Source organism: Oncorhynchus tshawytscha, linkage group LG30 (assembly GCF_018296145.1).
Source record: "Oncorhynchus tshawytscha isolate Ot180627B linkage group LG30, Otsh_v2.0, whole genome shotgun sequence".
NCBI classification, from domain to species: Eukaryota; Metazoa; Chordata; class Actinopteri; order Salmoniformes; family Salmonidae; genus Oncorhynchus; species Oncorhynchus tshawytscha.
Window position 1 is genome coordinate 29,077,212 of NC_056458.1, and position 6,000 is coordinate 29,083,211.

General features: G+C 41.2%; 1 protein-coding gene across 1 annotated transcript in view; it reads right to left on the reverse strand.

Annotated features, from left to right (window-relative positions):
* Positions 1–5,699, reverse strand: part of LOC112228455 (rho GTPase-activating protein 32) — a 241,599-nt gene extending 235,900 nt beyond the window's left edge. Inside the window, exon 1 of the mRNA XM_024393786.2 lies at positions 5,218–5,699. The gene's annotated coding sequence lies outside the window, so the exon portion shown is untranslated. The remainder of the gene's footprint in view (positions 1–5,217) is intronic.
* Positions 5,700–6,000: the final 301 nt, after the last annotated feature.

A 6,000-nucleotide genomic window follows, 5' to 3' on the forward strand; every position in this document is an offset into this window, starting at 1 on the left:
TAGATTAAACTGCAGGCTATGGATGGTATCTCTACGTAATATCAAAGGGGTATAATAAGGGAAGATAAACAATCATATAAATAGCAGGTTGACCATGAGCAAAAAGGCTACTACATATTCATTAACTTGCTTAAGCAGAGATGTGTTTTGGATGATTAAAGGAGAAGTTAGCTTTTTTTACAACCGAATGGCAAGTGTTTGCTAGCACATGTGTAGGCTTGTTTTCTTCTTGTTAGCTTTGATGCATGCTTATGGTATTGATCAGACTTCCCTTACGGAACCAACACGGTTATATTTACACAATAATATGATTATTCTGGATAGTCAGATTAGTATAATAGTTTAAAACATTTACATGCTTTGCAAGATGAACAATTTCCCCAATAATCCTGTTTACATGGCACATCTGAAATGAAGCTACTGATGGGACTTTCGTTGCCTAAACATCGGACCATTAGCATGGTTACTCTATGGATATCAGTCAATGTCATCGCTAAACAAATACAGTAGTCTTTACAGAGCCGAACGTTGAATAAAATTATATTTACACTTACTTTACCGGTTGTACATGCTGTTTGTCCTTTTTAAGAGTAGGAGGCGGCAATAAGGTATAAAGAGGAAAGTGTGATTTACCCAACTTTTTGCAGCACAGGGAGGTTCTGTATCTTGTATTTTCAATCTATTGACGCATAGAGTACCACAGTATTAGTCATAATACCCATAAAACCTAGCGGTAAAACAAGGAAATGATTCCAATCGTTTTTTCACCATGCATTTTCCCATAGAGGATTTTAGAAACGCTTAAAATAAGGGCTGTGAATGGTGTAGGCTTCCCCTGGCATGACATGTTGATAACTGTGTAAATAACTTTAGGACAAAGTGACTTATCAATATATTTGCCTGCACTTACCCCCCAAAAATGAAATGACATTTAGCTGCTAAGGTGGCTATCACAAATAACTACAAATGATATGATGTGGACGAGACTTACGAATCAAGAAAAAAGGTAATCTCTGGGTTAACTATATAATGTTGGCTAAATGTAGTAATGAATAAATTGGGAAAATTTCATTAAAATTGACAATTCTGTGAACTGTCTTGTGCGAGTTTTAAATTGACACAATACCTGTTAGCATGCAGGAGCTTGCAGGGATTTGTAGTCTTGCATGGTCTACTTTTATGCTAATTAACATTTGAGCATAAATCTGAGAGTAAATATTTAATTTCACCTTTATTTAACCAGGTAGACCAGTCGAGAACAAGTTCTCATTTACAACTGCGACCTGGCCAAGATAAAGTAAAGCTGTGTGACAAAAACAACAGAGTTACACATAGGATAAACAAACGTACAGTCAATAACACAATAGAAAAAGTCTGTACAGTGTGTGCAAATGTAGTAAGATTAGGGAGGTAAGGCAATAAATAGGCCAGAGGCTAAATAATTACAATTTAGCATTAACACTGGAGTGATAAATGTGCAGATGATTATGTGCAAGTAAAGATATTTGGGTGTAAAAGAGCAACAACAAAATCAATAACAATATGGGGATGAGGTATTTACAGATGGGCTGTGTACAGGTACAGTGATCAGTAAGCTGCTCTCACAGCTGATGCTTAAAGTTAGAGAGGGAGATATAGAACTCCAGCTTCAGTGATTTTTGTAATTCGTTCCAGTCATTGGAATGAAAGGCGGCCAAATGAGGTGTTGGCTTTGGGGATGACCAGTGAAATATACCTGCTGGAGTGTGTGCTACGGGTGGGTGTTGCTATGGTGACCAGTGAGCTGAGAAGACGGAGCTTTACCTAGCAAAGACTTATAGATGACCTGGAGCCAGTGGGTTTGGCGACGAATATGTAGCAAGTGCCAGTCGACGAGAGCATACAGGTCGCAGTGGTGGGTAGTATATGGGGCTTTGGTGATAAAACGGATGGCACGGTGATAGACTACATCCAATTTGCTGAGTAGAGTGTTGGAGGCTATTTTGTAAATGACGTCGCCGAAGTCAAGGATCGGTAGGATAGTCAGTTTTATGAGTGTATGTTGGCAGCATGAGTGAAAGAGGCTTTGTTGCGAAATAGGAAGCCGATTCTAGATTTAATTTTGGATTGGAGATGCTTAATGTGAGTCTGGAAGGAGAGTTTACAGTCTAACCAGACACCTAGGTATTTGTCCACAAGTCAGAACCGTCCAGAGTACTAACGCTAGTCGGGCGGGTGCGAGCAGCAATCGGTTGAATAACATGCATTTAGTTTTGCTAGCATTTAAGAGCAGTTGGAGGCCACGGAAGGAGAGTTGTATGACATTGAAACTCGTTTGGAGGTTTGATAAGTGTCCAAAGAAGGGTCTGATGTATACAGAATGGTGTCATTTGCGTAGAGGTGGATCAGAGAATCACCAGCAGCAAGAGCGACATTATTGATATATACAGAGAAAAGAGTCGGCCCGAGAATTGAACCCTGTGGCACGCCCATAGAGACTGCCAGAGGTTCGGACAACAGGACCTCCGATTTGACACACTGAACTTTATCTGAGAAGTAGTTGGTGAACCAGGCGAGGCAGTCATTTAAGCAACCGAGGCTGTTGAGTCTGCCGATAAGAATGTTGTGATTGACAGAGTCGAAAGACTTGGGCAGGTTGATGAAGACGGCTACACAGTACTGTCTTTTATCGATGGCGGGTATGATATCGTTTAGGACCTTGAGCGTGGCTGAGGTGCACCCATGACCAGCTCTGAAACCAGATATCATAGTGGAGAAGGTACAGTGGGATTCAAAATGGTCGGTGATCTGTTTGTTAACTTCGCTTTCGAAGATTTTAGAAAAGGCAGGGCAGGATGGATATAGGTCTATAACAGTTTGGATCTAGAGTGTCTCACCCTTTGACGAGGGGGATGACCGTGGCAGCTTTCAAATCTTTGGTGATCTCAGACGATATGAAAGAGGATGGAACAGGCTAGTAATAGGCGTTGCAACAATTTCTGTGGATAATTTTAGAAAGAGGGTCCAGATTGTCTAGCCCAGCTGATTTGTAGGGATCCAGATTTTGCAGCTCTTTCAGAACATCAGCTGTCTGGATTTGGGTGAAAGAGAAGGGCGGGGGGGGCTTGGCAAGTTTCTGCAGGGGGTGCAGAGCTGTTGGTAGGGGTAGCCAGGTGGAAAGCATGGCCAGCTGTAGAAAAATGCTTATTGAAATTGAATTATCGTAGATGTATCGATTGTGACAGTGTTTCCAAGCCTCAGTCCAGTGGGCAGCTGGGAGGTGCTCTTATTCTCCATGCACTTTAGTGTCCCAAAACTTTTTGGAATTCGTGCTGCAGGATGCAAATTTCTATTTGAAAAAGCTAGCCATAGCTTTCCTTAACTGCCTGTGTATATTGGTTCCTAACTTCCCTGAAAAGTTGCATTATCGCAGGGGCTATTCGGTGCTAATGCAGTACGCCACAGGATGTTTTTGTGCTGGTCAAGGGCAGTCAGGTCTGGAGTGAACCAAGCGCTATATCTGTTCTTAGTTCTACATGTTTTGAACGGTGCATGCTTATTTAAGATGGTGAGGAAAGCACTTTTAAAGAGCAATCAGGCATCCTCTACAGACGGGATGAGGTCAATATCCTTCCAGGATACTCGGGCCAGGTCGATTAGAAAGGCCTGCTTGCTGAGGGGTTTAGGGGAGCGTTTAAAAGCAAGTTCCTGCAAGCTAACAGGTATTGTGTCAATTTAAAACTTGGTCGTTTGACCGCGGACCCATTACGGACACAGGCAATGAGGCCGTGATCCTGGTTGAAGACAGCAGAGGTGTATTTAGAGGGCAAGTTGGTCAGGATGATATCTATTTGGGTGCCCATGGTTATGGATTTAGGGTTGTACCAGGTAGGTTCCTTGATAATTTGTGTGAGATTGAGGGCCTCTAGTTTATGTCACCTAAACAGTATATATCCCAGTTTAGGTCACCTAACAGTACGAACTCTTAAGATAGATGGGCAATCAATTCACATATATTGTTCAGGGCACAGCTGGGGGCTGAGGGGGGTCTACATAGAGGGGGGTCTATAACAAATAGAGCCAAATATAGTGATTTATTTTACCTTTATTTAACTAGGCAAGCCAGTTAAGAACAAATTTTTATTTTCAATGAACAGTGGGAACAGTGGGTTAACTGCCTGTTCAGGGGCAGAACGACAGATTTGTCAGCTCGGGGGGTTTGAACTTTCAACCTTCCGGTTACTAGTCCAATGCTCTAACCACGAGGCTACCTTGCCGCCCCAAAGGCACCTTGTCCAGGAGAGATTTACATGGTTATCAAAACATCACGTAACACAGCCCTTATTTTAAGTGTTTCTAAAATTCCCTACTGATAAAAATAATGTTGTAAAAATGATTGAAACCATTTACCATTTGACCGCTAGGTTTTTGGGTATTATTACACCTCCACTGTGGGGCTCTATTACACAATATGTAAACCATATGGGAATGTGGTCGACCTAAGCATGTTACCTCACCTCGCAGTTTGATTAGTCACAGTGCGAATTGCATCAGTATTGAAAATAAAAAACGATATTGACCAACATACTCTAGGTCAGGTTGCTACACTACTCTGTGGATATTTTGTCTCACATTCCTCTCTGTAAAACGACCAACCGGTGAAGTAATATATTTATTCACTCTTTTGCCTCGTATTGGTCGTGAGTTAACTTTCCTGTTCCAAACGCTAATTGCTGCCTACATAGAATTATTTGCAATTCAACATTGGGTTTTCAGGCTAGGACTTTAGATAAATGCAGAAAATCGCCAATCCAAATAAACGTTATACCACAGTAACCATGGTATTTTTGCTAAACTTTTTTGATTCAGATTTCGGACATAACGTTAAAGTTGTATGTGTAAACATACATTTCTAAAGATCCATACTTTGTTTTTCTAAAACTCACTTCACTCGTGCATGAAAGGGTTTTGGAACACGCACAGATCAAATACACCGTTGGAACGCGGATTAAATTGTTTACATGTCCTAATAATTAAAAAGATTATTCCAGAAAACCAGGTTTTTTAATTGATGTATGTTTACTTTGATTTTGACATTAATCCGTTTAAGATAGTCATGTAAACACATTACTCTATTGCCATACTCGGACTACTGCCTTAATCAATTTAATATGGAATTATTGGTATTCATGTGAACGTTTGATAACGTTAACTGAAGTGACAGAAATGTCTGTTTACCGGTGTGTTTGATGAGATGTTTTTCGGGTTATCACTCTCGCTTTCACCACAGTTTCCTCCTCCTGGTGTCTTCCACGCCAGCTGCAGAAACACAGCTTGATCCCTCGGAGCCAAAACACCGCATTATAAAACAAACCAAATACGCTAGATATGTTATATAGCTAACGATAAGCTAGTTAGGTAAATGTTTCCTGAACAACAACGTTACGTCCCATTAAAAAATATATCGCCTCAACCTCGCTGTCCGTGTGTTCAAAAACTCCCGCTGGAGATGGCTCGTTGGCAATGTTCAAACAGCTGTTATCGTGTTTAAGTAAAGCTAAACTGCCTTAAAAAATGTGATGGTACTTCCAATGAGAAAACATTGACTGAAATTCCCTTTGCAGCCAGTTGAAGGACAGTTTTATAGGTAAACTTTACTCGCACTAAAACATTCGAACCACCACTTCCAGGAGAGAATCCGAGGACATCGTGAACGCGCAGAGGCGTACCGTTCGTGACTGTGCGCGCTCTCGTGGAATGAGCGCACGTGGATTAGATTTAACATGCTCGGTCTCTCAGGACATTGCTCATCAATCAGATTGCAATTTTGTAAAACACTAAGTATGTTTGAAACCCAGCTCTGAAACTATCATCTTTGTCGTGTAATTTTACTCTACTACTCTGCCATCCTCTGGTGCTTGTCTGTAATGGCATCCTCTAAAGGTTACCATAATTTACACTGTTGTGACAGTACACCACACCAGTGACTGGCCACTACACCAAATTGCCTTAGGAAAAGCT